Source organism: Coregonus lavaretus, assembly GCF_964263955.1.
Source record: "Coregonus lavaretus genome assembly, chromosome: 9".
Classification (NCBI taxonomy): domain Eukaryota; kingdom Metazoa; phylum Chordata; class Actinopteri; order Salmoniformes; family Salmonidae; genus Coregonus; species Coregonus lavaretus.
Window position 1 is genome coordinate 49,351,753 of NC_139996.1, and position 21,386 is coordinate 49,373,138.

General features: G+C 45.5%; 1 protein-coding gene across 1 annotated transcript in view; it reads right to left on the minus strand.

Moving 5' to 3' along the window:
- gramd2ab (GRAM domain containing 2Ab) overlaps positions 1–21,386 on the minus strand; it is a 102,345-nt gene that overhangs the window by 20,864 nt on the left and 60,095 nt on the right. The gene's annotated exons all lie outside the window — the stretch shown is intronic.

The following is a 21,386-nucleotide window of genomic DNA, read 5'->3' on the forward strand; positions in this document are numbered from 1 at the left end:
TTTAACTTTATTTTATTTAGTAAATATTTTCTTAACTCTATTTCTTGAACTGCATTGTTGGTTAAGGGCTTGTAAGTAAGCATTTCACGGTAAGGTCTACACCTGTTGTATTCGGTGCATGTGACAAATACAATTTGATTTTATTTTATTAAAATGGTCAAAAATAAAAAAATATACCTTTGAGCAAAGAGCAATTTCTCAAGCAAGAATTTTACTAGGACTGTCTGGGAGTGGTCTGAGTGGGGAGGGGAAAACTAGCTGTTATTGGCAGAGAGGTTTGGAACTCTCTTTCTTATTGGTTAATTAACAAATTTACCGCTTGGTGAACAAAACTCCATCCCACAAAAACAGGCTGAAATTTCAGGCAGTCTTTTCAAACAGCTCTTACACTAATTTTCACAATTTCACAGTATTATCCAACCTCTTAGTGTGGAAATCAGGAAAATCAAGTTTTTGACGGAACTGGGCCTTTAACCTGATATGTTGTATGTACTCAATTTAGAGCAGTGTCTGTTGAGAACAAACTGCAGGTACAGTAACTGCCAAAATAAAGGAAACACCAACATAAATTGTCTTAACCCCCTAGAGTCAATTTCCGAGGCCCTGCGGAAATCAAATTAATATATAACAAAAATGTCCCCAGAAAAATCTGTCAGTTTAAGCTAAAGATATGTTTTTTTGCATTGGATGCCTCTCAATACAACGCATCCGCCGATGTCACACTTCCGCATCTGCGGTGTTTATCAGACCATGAGACATCCTGAAAATCGGACTTCTCACAAAATCATCTGTAGTGTCTGAACGGTTTGATGAGACTCTCACAAATACGATGGTGTTTTCCGTTTTGCTCTACGACCCCCACAAGCGTCTTGGGACTCGTCTGTATCACGTTTCAGGAGAAGACCCAGTTGCAGAGAGTGTTGAAGTAACAGAAGTTTATTACAAAAACAGGGGGCAGCAAACGACAGGTCAAGGGCAGGCAGAGGTCAATAATCCAGGGTGGTGTGACAAGGTACAGAACGGCAGGCAGGTTCACAGTCAGGGCAGGGAGAATGGTCAAAACCGGGAAAACGGAGAGATCACGTGACCCTTGAACGAGATGGCCGCATGAACTAGGAGCTCCGCACAAGTAGTTTCCAATTCCTAATCTTACCTCCACTTCAAGTTTAAACTCATTTAGCTTTAGTCAAAAAGTCATGGCGGCTTCAAAAGGCAACACTACAGGGGACATTTTTACCCGGACTCGAGTACTAGCGACGGAAAAAGCCTCCAAGAAGCAGCTAGCTTCAGAAAAAGCTAGCGCCATTAGCCAGGAGAAAGAGGACCCGTCCCCCCCCGAGGCCCAACGAATGCCAACCTCGCACTCTGTCGAAGACATCTTTTCTGAGCTGAGATCCCAACGTACAGAACTCAACACTAAACTAGATGCCATTAACGCTCAGCTCAGTGCGATAGGGGGCAAGGTGACAATCCTGGAAAATGCCTTGCCTGACATAAACAACAAGATAACCATAAACGCGGGGCGCCTGGACGAGGCAGAGGGGCGAATCCTATCCACGGAAAACTTATTGACAGACGCCATGGAAACAATAGCATATGCTAAAAAAAAAATAGAGCAGCTGGAAGAGAAAACAGAGGACCTGGAAAACAGGGGGCGAAGGAATAATTGTGTTCTATTAAATCTGGGCGAAAAAGAAGAGGGAAACATGCCACTGATCCGCTACCTGCAAGACAAACTTCCCGAGTGGCTCCACCTGTCCACCGACAGGCCCATAGAACTCGAGAGAGCTCACCGAGCACTGAGGCCCCCACCAGCAGCCAGACAACCACCGCGCCCAATCACCATACGTTTCCTGAGATTCACCGACAAGGAACGAGTCCTACAGGCGGCGAAAACCAACACCATTACAGTGGGAAACGCCAAACTCACCTTACTCCAGGACCTGTCAGCTGGAATACGCCGAAAGCGCCGAGAGTCTGACGAGGTGAAGAAATGCTCCATTGACCGAGGCATCTTTAGGGGATTCAAATACCCAAACGAGCTCAGGATTCTTCACCAAGGAGCCCTGCGACACTTCAAAACTCCCGAAGAGGCAAAACGTTTTTTGAAAGACAACCCCGGTCAATGAGAAATGGACCATTGACTAAATGCGATTAATGCGATTACTGTTATTACTAAAGGAGGTAAGACAACATATAGCCGATATCCAAAGACCCACCGCCCTGCTAAATTTCATTATAGCCGTCCAATCTATATTTATGTTCCTTTAGCTGAGAGGGATAGGCCCCATATTATAACTTAGGCCTACTGTATGTAGGCTGGGCTATTGATTTTATTTTCTCCCTTTCTTAATGTGGTCTGGACGGGGGCTACGTTGTCAGTTACTCAATGCGGGCGGAGAGGATGAGGCATTTCTTTGGTGGGGAGGGGGAGACGTTGTGCGTTGCTAACTGTTCCCGGTCTTTTTTTTTGTTGGAACACAGAATTGTGACTGAGCGGGGAGGTAATAGATCCAACGGGATATGTCGAGTTGTTTGGGAACTCGGCTGGGGTGTTCAGAGATTGTTATTTTATGTAAACCATTTATTTTCCTTTTATGTGAACGCAGCTGTAACTACGATCCACCTTTACCCAGAGATGACTTGCACTAAAGTTCGATTACTGTTCGATGACGATGACTAGTACCTTAAATCTATTGACATGGAACTGCCACGGTCTAGGCCATGCAATAAAACGGAAAAAGATACTATGTGCTCTAAAAAAGGAAAAAGCAGACATCGCGCTATTGCAAGAGACACACCTCTGTGATGCTGAACATGCCAAACTCCGCAGAGCTTGGGTGGGACAGGTGTATTTCTCATCTTTCAAATCCAACAGTAGAGGTACAGCAATACTTATCCATAAGAATGTTCCATTCATAATTGACAAAAACATATCTGATCCGGAGGGGAGATTTATCTTGATAACTGGGTCACTGTATGGGCAACCAATTACTATCTTAAACATATACGCCCCTAACACAGATACTCCTGCTTTTATGTCGAAAATGATAACTCTGTTCAATGAGCATTGTGTTTCCTTTGGAGTGTTGGCCGGAGATTTTAATTGTACCCTGAACCCAACCCTAGACAAATCATCTCAAATCACCACCACAAATCCTAGATCTGCAAAGATGTTGAACTCTCTTACTAAAGAGATGGGACTGATAGATATCTGGAGAGAGACTAATAGCTCAGCTATGGACTATACATACTACTCTAATGTCCATAACACCTACTCCCGTATAGATTACATTTTTATCCCAAAGAGTTTCATAAATTCAGCCACGTGTACAATCGGACCCATAGCGCTTTCGGATCATGCCTTTGTCCACCTCCGCTTTGACCTCTGCAAAAACATCCCGAGATCAAAGAGCTGGAAATTCAACACCTCCATGCTATCAAACGAAGCATTCCATACATTGGTAACTACATGGATAGACAACTACACACAAGACAACAAAGATTCTCCTGTTTCTCCGGCCACAATGTGGGACGCTGCTAAAGCCACACTAAGAGGTCATCTAATTGCATATGCTTCCTCTAAGAAAAAAGCAATGGAAGCACACAGGCTAGATCTGGAGAGGGAGCTGGAACGCTGTGAAAAAGTACATAAACAATCCCCAGACAGCACCTCCTGGAGTCAACTTAAAGCAGCCAAAGCCAAACTGAATTTGGACTATACTCGGGAGATTAAAAAAAAAGTTTTCTTTACTAAACAGAAATACCATGAGTATAGCAATAGGCCTAGTAGATTGCTTGCTTATCAATTAAAAAAAGAGCAGTCAGAGCGTACAATTATGGCTATCCGAACAGCAGAGGATGAGGTCACATATGATCCAAAAAAGATCAATTTAACTTTTCATGATTTTTACTGCAAACTATATACCTCTGAGAGAAAACACACGGAGGCAGAACTCCACTCCTTCCTAGAGGGAATCTCGCTACCTAAACTATCAGAGACCGACCAAGAAGATCTCAACTCCCCCTTCACTCCTGAGGAGATCCTGGAGGCAATTACCTCCATGCCACCTAACAAGTCCCCAGGCCCAGATGGATTCCCCAGAGAGTTCTACAAAGCTTTTTGGCCCCAGCTTAGCCCTATTTTCATGCCAATGCTGGAGGATTTTTGCAAAAACGGAGTTCTCCCAGACTCAATGCACACAGCTCGCATTACAGTGTTGCTCAAAAAAGACAAGGATCCCCTATCCTGCTCCTCCTTCCGGCCCATAAGCTTGTTGGATTTCGACTACAAAATAATCACCAAATTGCTCGCCAAAAGACTAAACACTCTTCTTCCCAAAATAATAAAAGCGGACCAGACGGGATTTATTAGAGACAGATACTCTTCTGATAACATTCGCCGTCTTTTTGATATTATTGATCAAGTAAACGCACAGAAGACCCCTGTCCTGCTGGCTTCACTGGATGCTGAGAAGGCGTTCGACAGGATGGAGTGGAGCTTTCTGTTCTCAGTCTTAGAGAAGTTCAACATGGGCCCAAACTTTATTAAATGGATCAAATCACTATACTCTCATCCAAATGCCATGGTGACTACTAACGGACTGAACTCTGACAGATTCCCTTTGGGACGGGGCACAAGACAAGGGTGCTCGCTGTCCCCCCTGCTCTACTTGTTGGGGGCGGAGCCTCTGGCAGAGTTGATAAGGAGCAATCCAAGTATTATGGGTGTTCCTGCAGGCGGCCTGCAGCACAAGATTTCGCTTTACGCGGATGATGTCTTGCTCTACATATCCAACACTGAGAAATCCCTTCCTCCCATCTTAGATACAATTGCTCAGTATGGCACGTTTTCAGGTTATAAGATTAATTTTAACAAATCCACTGTCTGCCCTCTCAATATTATACTCACCAGTTCTATGAAGACACTATGCCCATTCCAATGGAAGACACAGGGGTTTCAATACCTTGGGATATTCATAACACCAGATCTGAATAGGCTTTTCAAAGAGAATTATCTTCCACTCCTGGATCAAATCAAGAACAACCTCCAAACCTGGATCTCCCTCCCAATTAGCTTAGTAGGAAGAATTAATGTAATCCGTATGAACATCCTCCCTAGACTGAACTATTTATTTCAGATGCTCCCATGCTATCTCCCAGCTTCCTTTTTCAAAACAATTAACCAAAGCATCACCAAATTTATATGGGGCAATAAAAAACCTAGGATCAAGCTTTCCACTCTATCGAAACCTGAATCTAAGGGTGGTCTTGCCCTTCCCTCCCTTCAATTGTACTACTGGTCTGCCCAAATCCGCAACATGCTAACATGGATCACAAACAGACAAGAGTCAACGTGGAGCCAGATAGAAGCCCAATCTTGTGGTTCATTGCCACTAAGCTCAACTATATTCATTGATAACTTTAGTGAAGTGGGCAACATAGCCAAAACATTTGTGATTTACAGTACCCTACGAGCGTGGAGGGACTGTAAGAAATACTTGGGCATCTCCTCCCAAATATGTTCTCACTCGCCTATAGTAGGCAACCCAGACTTGCCAAAAGCCCTGAGAGATGCCAACTTTAATCTTTGGCATACTCTAGGAATCAGGACCTTTTCAGACCTATTTCATCAGAAGACCACTACACTGAAATCCTTTCAAGAGCTCTGCAATGAATTCAATGTGCCAAGATCCCATTTTTTTAAATATCTACAAATTAGACATGTCATCTCCTCATTTACTTCCAAGAGGAGGTTTAGAACTCAGTTGAATGAAGTTGAAACCCTTCTTGTCACAGCACAATCCATTAAAGGCAAAATATCCTATATCTATAGACTCCTTTCTGAGAAAGGAGGATCCTCCTTTACTCCTTTGAAAATAATATGGGAAAAGGACCTTGGTCTGACTATCAGTGACGAGTTATGGGCGGAGGTTTGCGACAGGGTATACTGCTCCTCTACTAATGTAAAAATGAAAGAATCTAATTACAAATTCTTGTACAAATTTTATTACACTCCCCTGAGACTCCATAAAATGAAAACAGACATTTCTCCTAATTGTAACAGATGTACCTCTGAAAGTGGAACCTATATGCATGTATTTTGGAGCTGCAGAGAGATTGCCAGATTTTGGCAATCTATACATACTGCTGCACAGAAAATACTAGATGTACAGTTTGATATGACCCCGTGTCTCTATCTTCTTAATGCCCAGCAGGACTTTGTTCTTGATCCTGACAGAGAAAATTTGCTCATGACCATTACATACTTTGCTAAGAAATGTATTCTTCTATTGTGGGCCTCTAATACTTCTCCTACATTTAAAATGTGGATTGACCAGATTGTTGACTTTCTCCCCCTTGAAAAGCTCACTTATGACCTCCACAAGAGACAGCCCAAGTTTGATAGACTCTGGTCTCCACTACTCAACTATATTTCAAATTGGACAGAGTGAATGGGGGAATCAGGGAGATGGGCAGATGCGTGTTGTGTAAGGTGCTGTAAAACCTAAAAACTAATTATTGGCTCGTCATCTCAGCTAAGGCTGGAAATAGCTAATAAGAACCTTGATAGTGCTGCTGCAAGTTCTATAATTTAAATTTTGTTATAATTATTATTTGTGTGTGTATGTATGTATGTATGTATGTATATATATGTATGTATATATATATACATATATAAAACAATTTTTTTTATTATTATTATTATTATTATTTTTTATTATTTTTTTTAATTCACATCTGTGAATGTGGAATGTGTTTGGTTGGTTGATTGAAAACTTAATAAAACTTTAAATTGAAAAAAAAAAAACGGGAAAACTAGAAAACAGGAACTTGAGAAAGGCAGGAGCAAGGGGAAAACCCTGGTAGGCTTGACGAAACGAAACGAACTGGCAACAGACAAACAGAGAACACAGGTATAAATACACTGGGGATAATGGGGAAGATGGGCGACACCTGGAGGGAGGTGGAGACAATCACAAATAAAGGTGAAACAGATCAGGGTGTGACAGTACTCCCCCCTCTAGGGGCACCACCTGGCGTCCTACCTGGGCGCATACCTGGTTGACCGGGGTGCCAGCGTTGAAACTCAGCGATGAGGCCTGGGTCCAGGATGTCCCTAGCGGGGACCCAGCACCTCTCCTCCGGGCCATAACCCTCCCAGTCAACCAGGTACTGGAATCCCCTGTCTTGTTCTGCGCACAGATTGTGCAGGCGGAGATGTCACAAACCGTGGTAGGCCACCAAAAGCGTTGTCGTACAAAGGTCAGGGTCTGACGGGAGCCCGGGTGGCAGGCAAGCCTGAAGGAGTGGGCCCACTCCAGGACCGAGGAGTGGACAGCGTCAGGAACAAACATCCGATTATCTGGGCCCCACCTCCCCCCAGGGTTCGGCTGGGAACGCTGCGCCTCCCGGACCTGCTTCCCTATTCCCCAACTGAGTGCCATCGCCAAGCACGAGGTGGGAAGGATGGTCTCTGATTCCGGGGGTGTAGCCGCGGGGCTATAGCGGCGTGACAGTGCATCTGGCTTGACATTCTTGGATCCCGGTCGGTATGAGAGAGAGAACTTGAACCGGGTGAAAAGCAGGGCCCACCTAGCTTGCCTGGAATTGAGACGCTTGGCGGTGCGGAGATATTCCAAGTTCTTGTGGTCTGTCCACACAATGAACGGAAGTTCCACCCTGTCCAGCCAGAACTTCCACTCCTCCAACGCCATCTTCACTGCGAGAAGCTCACGATTCCCCACACCGTAATTCCTCTCCGTGGTGTTGAGGCGATGGGAGAAGGCGGCGCAGGGATGTAACTTGAGGTCCAGGGCCGAACGCTGGGATAGGACCGCCCCCACTCCGACATCCGAAGCATCGGCCTCCACCACGAACGGGCGGAACGGGTCAGGATGAACCAAGATGGGAGCAGTGGTGAAACAGTGTTTGAGGTCCAGGAACGCCCAGTCAGCAGCTGGGGACCATGTGAACGGAACCTTGGGAGAGGTGAGTGCAGACAGGGGGGAAGCCAGGGTGCTGTAACCCCGGATAAAGCGGCGATAAAAGTTGGTGAATCCCAGGAAACATTGCAGCTGCACTCTGGACGTAGGCTGGGGCCAATCCACCACCGCTCTCACCTTCCCGGGATCCATCTGTACACTCCCTGCAGTGATGATGTAGCCCAGGAAGGGGATGGTGGAGCGATGGAATTCGCTTTTCACCGCTTTCACAAAAAGCTGGTTCTCCAGGAGGCGTTGGAGGACCTGTCGGACGTGGAGCACATGTTCTTGGGCGGAGTGGGAGAAGACGAGGATGTCGTCGAGGTAGACGAAGACGAACCGGTTCAACATGTCGCAGAGAACATCATTAACCAGGGCCTGGAACACAGCTGGAGCTTTGGTAAGGCCAAAAGGCATGACCAGATACTTGTAGTGACCGCTGGCCGTGTTGAAGGCAGTCTTCCACTCGTCCCCCTCCCGTATCCGCACCAGGTGGTAGGCGTTCCGTAGGTCCAGCTTGGAGAACACGTTGACCCCCTGGAGCGGCTTGAAGGCCGAGGAGATGAGTGGTAGCGGGTCTTCACTGTGATGTCGTTGAGGCCCCGGTAGTCGATGCACGGCGGGGGAGGCAGAAGGACGAATGAACCCGGCAGCTAGGGATCCCTCAATGTAGGTCTCCATAGCTTTGGTCTCCGGACCAGACAGCGAGTACAGTCGTCCCCGGGGCGGAGTGGTGCCTGGGAGAAGGTAGATTCCGCAGTCGTAGGTTCGGTGCAGCGGAAGCGAAGTGGAGAGGTCCAAGGCAACTTCCGAGCCCCCAGGAAGACGTCCCGGGGCAGGCTACGCTGACTTCAGGCAATGAGCGTGGCAGAACGGGCTCCAGCCCATGATGGCACCAGTAGACCAGTCAATAAAGGGGTTGTGTCGCTGGAGCAAAGAGAAACCCAATACCACGGGAACCCGAGGAGACTTAATTAGCAGGAATTGGATCATCTTGCCGTGGTTCCCTGATACTCGTAGGTTGATGGGGGTGGTATTGTGGGTGACCCGGCCTATAGAGCGCCCGTCCAGCGCTCTAACGTCCATGGGAATGGAGAGGGGCTGAGTGGGGATGCCCAGCTCGGACGCCAGTGTAGCGTCCATAAATCTCTCATCGACCCCAGAGTCGATGAGTACCCAGAGAGATTTCGACTGGTTCCCCCACAGCAAGATGGCATGAAAGGGGGTGTGAGTAAGGGGAGAGGAAAAGTTATCCGTATGGCCCACAATAGTCGCTCCTACCGGTGAGCCTGGTCTTTTAGTGGACAGGTGGACACAAAATGACCAGTAGTCCCGCAATACAGGCAACTCTTCGTGTGAAGCCTGTATTGCCGTTCGGCTGGAGACAGCCTAGCACTGCCTAGTTGCATCGGCTCCGGAAGAGGTGAATTGGCAGACTTCGGAGACTCTCGGGGGAACTCGGTTAGCCTCGGGTTCTCTTGGCAACGGAGCCGTCAGGGACTTCCGGGATGCCTCAGAGGCGAGGTGGAACCGGACTTCCTCTCCTTCCTTCGTTCCCGTAGTTGCCCATCGATCCGAATGGTCAAGGCAATGAGTGCGTCGAGATCCGTTGGTAGTTCCCGGGCTGCAAGCTCGTCCTTTACTTCCTCTGATACTCTGTGCAGGAACGTGTCGAACAGCGCTTCCGGGTTCCAGGCACACTCAGCTGCCAACGTACGGAAATCCACTGCATAGTCTGCCACACTGCGGGATTCTTGCTGGAGTAACTTCTGGGCAGCCTCTCTCCCGGACAATGGAGCATCGAAAACCTTCTTTACCTCCTGCATGAACTCCTCCAGACTGAAGCATACGGCCAACTGTTGTTCCCACACTGCCGTAGTCCAGGCGAGAGCCCTCCTGGACATCAGCGTGATGAGGTACACTATCTTAGAGCGGTCCGAGGGGAAGGAGGAGGGCTGCAGCTCTATGATGAGCGAACACTAAGCGAGAAATGCCTGACAGGTTCCCGACTCTTCAGCGAAGCCTTCCAGGGGAGGTAAGCAGGGTTCTCGGAAAACCGGAGTTGCCGGGGAGGCTGCGCTGCTAACAGCCGGGTTACTGAGGGGCTGGGAGATTACTGCCTAACAGACAACCCGCGGAATTGTTCCAGCAATGTGTTAAATGCTCGGTCATGGCGTTCGGCCAAGGTCTGGAACCCTTCCATGAGACCACAAAGCAACTCCTTGTGCCGTCCAATGGTGGCTCCTTGGGAGGAGATGGCGTTGCGGAGCTGGTCCGAGTCTGCTGGGTCAGTCATGGCCAGTTCGTACTATCACTTTTCAGGTGAAGACCCAGATGCAGACAGTGTCGAAGTAACAAAAGTTTATTACAAAAACAGGGGGCAGGCAAACGACAGGTCAAGGGCAGGCAGAGGTCAGTAATCCAGATCAAAGTCCAAAAGGTACAGAACGGCAGGCACGTTCAGGCTCAGGGCAGGTAGAATAGTTAAAACCGGGAAAACTAGAAAACAGGAACTTGAGAAAGACAGGAGCAAGGGGAAAAACGCTGGTAGGCTTGATGAAACAAAACGACCTGGCAACAGACATACAGAGAACACAGGTATAAATACACTGGGGATAATGTGGAAGATGGGCGACACTTGGAGGGGGGTGGAGACAATCACAAAGACAGGTGAAACAGATCAGGGTGTGACAGTCTGAAATCGGTACAGCCGATCTGCCAATTTCTGTCTGCAGCGTCCGAACAGTATGACCCCTCTGTGGAAAGGTGAGACTCTCATGAACACGTACATGTTGTTTAGCTCTAAGATTCCCACAGGCCTCACAAGACCCGTCTGAAAGTCCCCCTGTACCAGTAAAAAAAATATATGGAAGTATACAGTTGAAGTCGGAAGTTCACATACACCTTAGCCAAATACATTTAAACTCAGTTTTTCACTATTCCTGACATTTAATCCTAGTAAGAATTCCCTGTCTTGGGTCAGTTAGGATCACCACTTTATTTTAAGAATGTGAAATGTCAGAATAATAGTTGAGAGAATGATTTATTTAAGCTTTTATTTATTTCATCACATTCCCAGTGGGTCAGAAGTTTACATACACTCAATTAGTATTTGGTAGCATTGCCTTTAAATTGTTTAACTTGGGTCAAACGTTTCGGGTAGCCTTCCACAAGCTTCCCACAATAAGTTGGGTGAATTTTGGCCCATTCCTCCTGACAGAGCTGGTGTAACTGAGTCAGGTTTGTATGCCTCATTGCTCGCACACACTTCCTTGCTGAGCGGCCTTTCAGGTTATGTCGATATAGGACTTGTTTTACTGTGGATATAGATACTTTTGTACCTGTTTCCTCCAGCATCTTCACAAGGTCCTTTGCTGTTGTTCTGGGATTGATTTGCACTTTTCGCACGAAAGTACGTTCATCTCTAGGAGACAGAACGCGTCTCCATCCTGAGCGGTATGACGGCTGCGTGGTCCCATGGTGTTTATACTTGCGTACTATTGTTTGTACAGATGAACGTGGTACCTTCAGGCGTTTGGAAATTGCTCCCAAGGATGAACCAGACTTGTGGAGGTCTACAATCCTTTTCTGAGGTCTTGGCTGATTTCTTTTGATTTTCCCATGATGTGAAGCAAAGAGGCACTGAGTTTGAAGGTAGGCCTTGAAATACATCCACAGGTACACCTCCAATTGACTCAAATTATGTAAATTTGCCTATCAGAAGCTTCTAAAGCCATGACATCATTTTCTGGAATTTTCCAAGCTGTTTCAAGGCACAGTCAACTTAGTGTTTGTAAACTTCTGACCCACTGCAATTGTGAGACAGTGAATTATAAGTGAAATAATCTGTCTGTAAACAATTGTTGGAAAAATTACTTGTATCATGCACAAAGTAGATGTCCTAACCGACTTGCCAAAACTATAGTTTGTTAACAAGACATTTGTGGAGTGGTTGAAAAATTAGTTTTAATGACTCCAATCTAAGTGTATGTAAACTTCCGACTTCAACTGTATATGGAAACAGTTTAGTGCCAAAAATAAGGGGTTCAATACAGTACATGTAAAAATATATATATAATGTTTCTTGATCTTTCTCTCAGGTATAGGACAGACACTTCAGAACAAACTTCCTTTAGATTTTTGGGGGGACTATCTATTGTTCCATGTAGTGAATATGTTATTCAATGTGTTTGTATGGGCTAATAGATGTAAGCCAAATACAATTCTTCCATCAAATAATTTTTGTATATATTTTTTTAATACTTCAAGGGGTCTTAAAATTCAAAATCAAATAGCTAAATGATCCTCGGTTTGACCTTCTTAAAACAATTCCATACAGTTTAGTAGAACCTATAGGGGCATAGCCATGGTAGCCAAAATAATGGGCAACTTTTTATACATGACCCTAACATGCAAACCTTACCGGACACAAGGTTTTGCTCACCTGAGGTAGAGTATCTCATGATAAGCTGAGAGCTTTTCATCTATATTCTTCGTAGCTGTCTATTTACCACCACAAACCGATGCTGGCACTAACACCGCACTCAATGAACTGTATACCGCCATAAGCAAACAGGAAAACGCTCATCCAGAGGTGGCGCTACTAGTGGCCTGGGACTTTAATGCAGGGAAACTTAAATCCGTTTGACCTCATTTCTACCAGCATGTTAAATGTGCAACCAGAGGGAAAGAAACTCTAGATCACCTTTACTCCACACACAGAGACGCGTACAAAGCTCTCCCTCGTCCTCCATTTGGCAAATCTGACCATAATTCTATCCTCCTGATTCCTGCTTACAAGCAAAAACTAAAACAGGAAGCACCAGTGGTCAGATGAAGCAGATGCTAAGCTTCAGGACTGTTTTGCTAGCACAGACTGGAATATGTTCTGGATTATTCCGATGCATTGAGGAGTACACCACATCAGTCACTGGCTTCATCAATAAGTGCATTGATGCCGTCATCCCCACAGTGACTGTAAGTACATACCCCAACCAGAAGCCATGGATTAAAGGCAACATCCGCACTGAGCTAAAGGGTAGAGCTGCCATTCTCATCGACGGGGCTGTAGTGGAGCAGGTTGAGAGCTTCAAGTTCCTTGGTGTCCACATCACCAACAAACTAACATGGTCCAAGCACACCAAGACAGTCGTGAAGAGGGCACGACAAAACCTATTCCCCCTAAGGAGACTAAAAAGATTTGGCATGGGTCCTCAGATCCTCAAAAGGTTCTACAGCTGCACCATCGAGAGCATCCTGACTGGTTGCATCACTGCCTGGTATGGCAAATGCTCGGCATCCGACCGCAAGGCACTACAGAAGGTAGTGCGTACGGCCCAGTACATCACTGGGTCCAAGCTTCCTGTCATCAAGGACCTCTATACCAGGCGGTGTCAGAGGAAGGCCCAAAAAATTGTCAAAAACTCCAGCCACACTAGTCATAGACTGTTCTCTCTGCTACCGCACGGCAAGCGATACCGGAGCGCCAAGTCTAGGTCCAAGAGGCTTCTAAACAGCTTCTACCCCCAAGCCATAAGACTCCTGAACATCTAATCGAATGGCTACCCAGACTAGCCGGTGCCCCCGCACATTGAATCGGTACCGGTACCCCCTGTATATAGCCTCGTTATTGTTATTTTACTGCTCCTCTTTAATTATTTGTAACATTTTATTTTTTATTTATTTTGGTATTCTTTCTTAAAACTGCATTGTTGGTTAAGGGCTTGTAAGTAAGCATTTCACTTGTCACGATCGTCTTGAAAAGGAGCGGGCCAAGGCGCAGGTGGAACAGGCACGGGCTGTGCCGGACTGACGACGCGCACCACAGGCTTGGTGCGGGGAGCAGGGACGGGCCGGACCGGGCTGACGACGCGCACCATTGGCTTGGTGCGGGGAGCAGGGACGGGCCGAACCGGGCTGATGAAGCGCACCACTTGCTTGGTGCGGGGAGCAGGAACAGGCCGGACCGGGCTGACGACGCGCACCATTGACTTGGTGCGGGGAGCAGGGACGGGCCGAACCGGGTTGACGAAGCGCACCATTGGCTTGGTGCGGGGAGCAGGGACGGGCCGAACCGGGCTGATGAAGCGCACCACTTGCTTTGTGCGGGGCGCAGGAACAGGCCGGACCGGGCTGACGACGCGCAACATTGGCTTGGTGCGGGGAGCAGGGACGGGCCGAACCGGGCTGACGAAGCGCACCACTGGCTTGGTGCGGGGAGCAGGAACAGGCCGGACTGGGCTGGCGACGCGCACCATAGGCTTGGTGCGGGGAGCAGGAACAGGCCGAACCGGGCTGACGAAGCGCACCATAGGCTTGGTGCGGGGAGCAGGAACAGGCCGAACCGGGCTGGCGACGCGCACCACAGGCTTGGCGCGAGGGACAGGAACAGGCCGGACCGGGCTGGCGACGCGCACCACAGGCTCGGTGCGAGAGGCAGGAACAGGCCGAACCGTACTGGGAACACACGCCACTGGCCCTACGCGGGGATCAGGAACGGGCCGGACCGGACTGGCAACACACCCCAGTACCTCTCGCCGTGCCTCTACATACTCCTTCCCCCTGGTGTCCAGTAACTCCCGTAACCTGGCGGCCTCCTCTGCCAACCCTCTGAACCACTCTATCCCGTACTCCTGCTGCCCCGTCGTCCACGGCGTGAGCCGCCCCCCTAAACATTTTCTGGGCTTGTCTCTCCCCCGTGGACCAGGCCTCCATGGTTCTCGTCCAATTCTCTCTCCACTGCTCCCAATTCCAACCTTTCTCCTCATCACGCTGCTTGACCCAGTCGTGGTGGTTTCTTCTGTCACGATCGTCTTGAAAAGGAGCGGGCCAAGGCGCAGCGTGAGATGCGTACATATTTATTTTCTTGTACACCACAGCGAACAAAACAACAAACGAAACGTGAAGTCCTTCGATACAAACACAAATCAAAAGGAACAAGAAACCACACCAAACGAATGCCTTACAGCTACCTAAGTATGGCTCCCAATCAGAGACAACGAGCAACAGCCGTCTCTGATTGGGAGCCACCCTGGCCAACATAGAAACACAAAACTAGAACCTAACACCCTGGCTCAACATACGAGAGTCCCCAGAGCCAGGGCGTGACATCACTGTAAGGTCTACACCTGTTGTATTCGGCGCATGTGACAAATACAATTTCATTTGATTTGATTTTGCATAGCCGAGTGTTGCAAAATAAATGTACACATACATGTTATTCAATATTTTCACCCACACCGCTCGCATGTGTGAACGAGTGTCTGCTTAGCCAAGTGCTAAAATAGAACTTGGTTCTATTTGAGAGGCCTGCCACGCTGCAAGTCCTGCCTCTCCCATCTACTCATTGGTTTTCAGGAGCATACAACCCCACGTGGGTATTTGAAAGATAAACGAGGAGAGATTCATTATTGAACTAACTAAAAACTCAGAGCGCATCAATTTGAGGTCATACACATTAAAAATTGTAATTACTCTGCCATTTTTAAAGTCATGTCCACCCTGTTCTTGACTTTACCTAAATAAGTATATTCAACACACTGTCGTAATTAGAATTTCGATATCACAAACAGAGTTTGTGTTCTAAGCAATTTTAGGAGGACGTGATTTTTTTCTGCCCTGCCCTTGCTTCACCAGTTGGCTGCCATCTGACAATGGCCCATAGAAACTCCACCTAAACTACAGTATATGAAAACTAATTTCACACATAGGCCTATAATAATAGATGAAGCCTAAAGAGCAGGTTCTAAGGTTTCTAAAACACATACATTTGCCAAACAATAAAAAATTAAGGAATGGGCTCTATTTCAAAATACCACTTTTTTTGTAGAATATTATAGCCGTTATTCAATGCATTCTACATGTGAGCACTTGCGGCAGCTTAGCCATAGGCTACTATGCACAGACTATTCTGTTCTTTTGAAATATAATTTATTAGTTTAATGTTTCTAAAGACCTGCCTTAACGAAATAATAATGCATTTCTTTGTGATAACACTTGAATTGTGGTGTTTAGTTTTTTCATTTTTACATGTAGCCTACAGTAACATAAACTAATGAAAATGTTTTTATTCTAATGGTAGACCTACCTACAACCTTCATAAACAACCAAATTATTATTTTTGCAATAGCATATATAAAATGTATTTTTTAGACTGTTAGAATTAATTGGCTCAGAACGGGATTGCTAGATGCCCAGCTTTTCTAGTGTTAATAGTCGGAGTAGAGAAACACACGATTCTGTATGACTCCGGGTCAAAATTCTACAAAGATCCAGCAAAAAAAGGGCCATATACATTTCAGGTAAAATAACAACCCAATGTTCATCTCCCAGGACAAATTAGTTAGCAATAGCAAGCTAGCTAAATGTCCATTCATGTTTCATGTGTGTTTGACATGCCCCCAAATTAATATAGTTGGTTCACAGTTGGTTTTGATATTTTAACCTGCGTGTCATGATTGCTTCTGGTGTGGATGGACAAAATCAACGTGTGCCATGGTGCATGCGGACACACACACACGTGGCCAGTGTAGTCAGCATGTAAGCATGATGGGATGTTAATTGCTTAGGAATTGCTCAGGAACCACACCTGTGTGGAAGCACCTGCTTTTAATATACTTTGTTTCCCTCATTTACTCAAGGTTTCCTTTATTTTGGCAGTTACCTGTATGTCCGCTGTGTGGCTCCACTAACAGAGTTCCCTCTGACTGGACCAGTTGAACATACAGTGTGGACCCTCTACCTTTGGACCGCCTGGGGGATTGCTTCATTGAGTGTTTTGACTGACATTAACCTGACTTGTGTGTTCCCCACGTGTGCTGACTAGGTTACATTCTGTTGGTTCAGGTGTTCTCAAACACACTATTTTGTGTAGCTGAGTGCTGGCTGTTAGCTTGATTAGGCTGACTACCTGACTGTTTGCCTGGCTCTCTGGTTGTTAGTCTGGCTACCTGACTGTTCGTTTGGTTACCTGGTTGTTAGCCTTGATGTTAGCCTGGCTACCTACAGTAACTGTTAGTTTGGCTATATGGTTGTTAGCCTTGTTGTTAGGCTGGCTACCTGGTAGTTGGCCTGCTACCTGACTTTTAGCCTGGCTACCTGGTTTTAAGCCTGCCTACCTTGTTGTTAGCCTGCTACCTGACTGTTAGTCTGGCTACCTGACAGTTGGCCTGGCTACTTGTTAGCTTGGCTACCTGACTGTTTCTGCAATGCTACTTTGTTGCGTTGCTTTGCATTGTTTAGCAAGACAAAGACAAGTTAAAGCAAAACAGGCCTGGTCCAGAAGCAACCTCTAGCCCGTACTGCTTTGGTGTTTAAAGGCAGGTTTTATTGGGGATCAAAATGGGGATTAGGTGGTGGGTGTGGTGGGGGCTTGGCCAATGGTGCGGTCGCTGACCTAAAATGTTTGAGGGCCTTCTGTTGGCCGCAGTGACAAAACGTAGCTGTTTTAAAGCAAATTTCCTGCAATTCTACACATCGTGCCATGGGGCTGAGATAAATGTAGCAGTTTTAAAGCTAATTTCCTGCAATTCTACACATTTTGCCATGGCTTATGCTATCTGACTGACACAAAATTATTTTTAAAAAAATACCCCTGAATGCATCATTTTTTGAATTTTAGATTCTCCCCGACTCTCTAGTTTTTAATTTGGTGATTGTTCGTTTTCAAATATCATTCTATTAAAAAAATATATAGTTCCATTATCTTTTCTACATACTTTATATCTGGTTTTAGTTGTTTAAGTTTACACTGAAAACCTTTTTCCATCCTAATTTATTTTCTTCAAAATAAATACATGCAGTGGGGGAAAAAAGTATTTAGTCAGCCACCAATTGTGCAAGTTCTCCCACTTAAAAAGATGAGAGAGGCCTGTAATTTTCATCATAGGTACACGCCAACTATGACAGACAAAATGAGATTTTTTTTCCAGAAAATCACATTGTAGGATTTTTTATGAATTTATTTGCAAATTATGGTGGAAAATAAGTATTTGGTCAATAACATACGTTTCTCAATACTTTGTTATATACCCTTTGTTGGCAATGACACAGGTCAAACGTTTTCTGTAAGTCTTCACAAGGTTTTCACACACTGTTGCTGGTATTTTGGCCCATTTCTCCATGCAGATCTCCTCTAGAGCAGTGATGTTTTTGGGCTGTCGCTGGGCAACACAGACTTTCAACTCCCTCCAAAGATTTTCTATGGGGTTGAGATCTGGAGACTGGCTAGGCCACTCCAGGACCTTGAAAAGCTTCTTACGAAGCCACTCCTTCGTTGCCCGGGCGGTGTGTTTGGGATCATTGTCATGCTGAAAGACCCAGCCACGTTTCATCTTCAATGCCCTTGCTGATGGAAGGAGGTTTTCACTCAAAATCTCACGATACATGGCCCCATTCATTCTTTCCTTTACACAGATCAGTCGTCCTGGTCCCTTTGCAGAAAAACAGCCCCAAAGCATGATGTTTCCACCCCCATGCTTCACAGTAGATATGGTGTTCTTAGGATGCAACTCAGCATTCTCTGTCCTCCAAACACGACGAGTTGAGTTTTACCAAAAAGTTATATTTTGGTTTCATCTGACCATATGACATTCTCCCAATCCTCTTCTGGATCATCCAAATGCACTCTAGCAAACTTCAGGCGGGCCTGGACATGTACTGGCTTAAGCAGGGGGACACGTCTGGCACTGCAGGATTTGAGTCCGTGGCGGCGTAGTGTGTTACTGATGGTAGGCTTTGTTACTTTGGTCCCAGCTCTCTGCAGGTCATTCACTAGCTCCCACCGTGTGGTTCTGGGATTTTTGCTCACCGTTCTTGTGATCATTTTGACCCCACGGGGTGAGATCTTGCGTGGAGCCCCAGATCGAGGGAGATTATCAGTGGTCTTGTATGTCTTCCATTTCCTAATAATTGCTCCCACAGTTGATTTCTTCAAACCAAGCTCCTTACCTATTGCAGATTCAGTCTTCCCAGCCTGGTGCAGGTCTACAACTTTGTTTCTGGTGTCCTTTGACAGCTCTTTGGTCTTGGCCATAGTGGAGTTTGGAGTGTGACTGTTTGAGGTTGTGGACAGGTGTCTTTTATACTGATAACAAGTTCAAACAGGTGCCATTAATACAGGTAACGAGTGGAGGGCAGAGGAGCCTCTTAAAGAAGAAGTTACAGGTCTGTGAGAGCCAGAAATCTTGCTTGTTTGTAGGTGACCAAATACTTATTTTCCACCATAATTTGCAAATAAATTCATTAAAAATCCTACAATGTGATTTTCTGGATATTTTTTTCAAAATTTGTCTGTCATAGTTGACGTGTACCTATGATGAAAATTACAGGCCTCTCTCATCTTTTTAAGTGGGAGAACTTGCACAATTGGTGGCTGACTAAATACTTTTTTTGCCCACCTTCAGAAACTATTCACACCCCTTTAATCTTTCAACATTTTGTTGTGTTACAGCTTTAATTTTAAATTGATTAAATTGAGATTTTGTCACTGGCCTACACACAATACCCCGTAATGTCAAAGTGGAATTATGTTTTTAGAAATGTTTACAAATTAATTACAAATGAAAAGCTGAAATGTCTTAAGTCAATAAGTATTCAAACCCTTTGTTATGGCAAGCCTAAATAAGTTCAGTAGTAAAAATTTGATTAACAAGTCACATAAGTTGCATTTACTCTGTCTGCAATAATAGTGTTTAACATGATTCTTGAATGACTACCTCATCTCTGACCCTACACATATACAATTATCTGTAAGGTCCTTCAGTCGAGCAAGTGAATTTCAAACACAGAGTCAACCACAAAGACCAGGGATGTTTTCCAATGCCTCGCAAAGAAGGGCATGTATTGGTATTGAATATCACTTTGAGCATGGTGAAGTTATTAATTACACTTTTGATGGTGTATCAATACACCCAGTCACTACAAAGATACAGGCGTCCTTCCTAACTCAGTTGCTGGAGAGGAAGAAAACCGCTCAGGGAATTCACCATGAGGCCAATGATGACTTTAACACAGTTACAGAGTTTAATGGCTGTGATAGGAGAAAACAGAGGATGGACCAACAACATTGTAGTTACTCCACAATACACACCTAATTGACAGAGTGAAAAGAAGGAAGCCTGCACAGAATACAAATATTCCAAAACATGCATCCTGTTTGCAATAAGGCACTGAAAGTAAAACTGCAAAAAATGGGGCAAAGAAATTAACTTCATATCCGGAATATATATATACAGTACCAGTCAAAAGTTTGGGCACACCTACTCATTCAAGGGTTTTTCTTTATTTTTACTATTTTCTACATTGTAGATGAATAGTGAAGACATCAAAACTATGAAATAACACATTTGGAATCATGTAGTAACCAAAAAAGTGTTAAACAAATCAAAATATATTTTATATTTGAGATTCTTCAAAGTTGCCACCCTTTGCCTTGATGACAGCTTTGCACACTCTTGGCATTCCGTCAACCAGCTTCATGAGGTAGTCACCTGGAATGATTTTACAACAGTCTTGAAGGAGTTCCCACATATGCCGAACACTTGTTGGCTGCTTTTCCTTCACTCTGCGGTCCAACTCATCCCAAACCATTTCAACTGGGTTGAGGTCGGGTGATTGTGGAGGCCAGGTCATCTGATGCAGCACTCCATCACTCTCCTCCTTGGTCAAATAGCCCTTACACAGTCTGGAGGTATGTTTTGGGTCATTGTCCTGTTGAAAAACAAATTAAAGTCCCGTATCGCTGCAGAATGCTGTGGTAGCCATGCTGATTAAGTGTGCCTTGAATTCTAAATATATCACGACAGTGTCACCAGCAAAGCACCCCCACACCATAACACTTCCTCCTCCATGCTTCACGTTGGGAACCACACATGCGAAGATCATCTGTTCATCTACTCTGTGTCTCACAAAGACACGGCGGTTGGAACCAAAAATCTCAGATTTGGACTCATCAGACCAAAGGACAGATTTCCACTGGTCTAATGTACACTGCTTGTTTTTCTTGGCCCAAGCAAGTCTCTTCCTCTTATTGGTATCCTTTAGTAGTGGTTTATTTGCAGTAATTCGACCATGAAGGCCTGATTCAAACAGTTGATGTTGAGATGTGTCTGTTAACTCTGTGAAGCATTTATTTGGGCTGCAATCTGAGCACTCCCTTGAACTTATCCACTCCAGCAGAGGTAACTCTGGGTCTTCCTTTCCTGTGGCGGTCCTCATGAGAGCCAGTTTCATCACACTTTCCGGATTTACTGACCTTCATGTCTTAAAGTAATGATGGACTGTCGTTTCTCTTTGCTTATTTGAGCTGTTCTTGCCATAATATGGACTTGGTCTTCAACCAAATAGGGCTATCTTCTGTATACCACCCATACCTTGTCACAACACAACTGATAGGCTCAAACG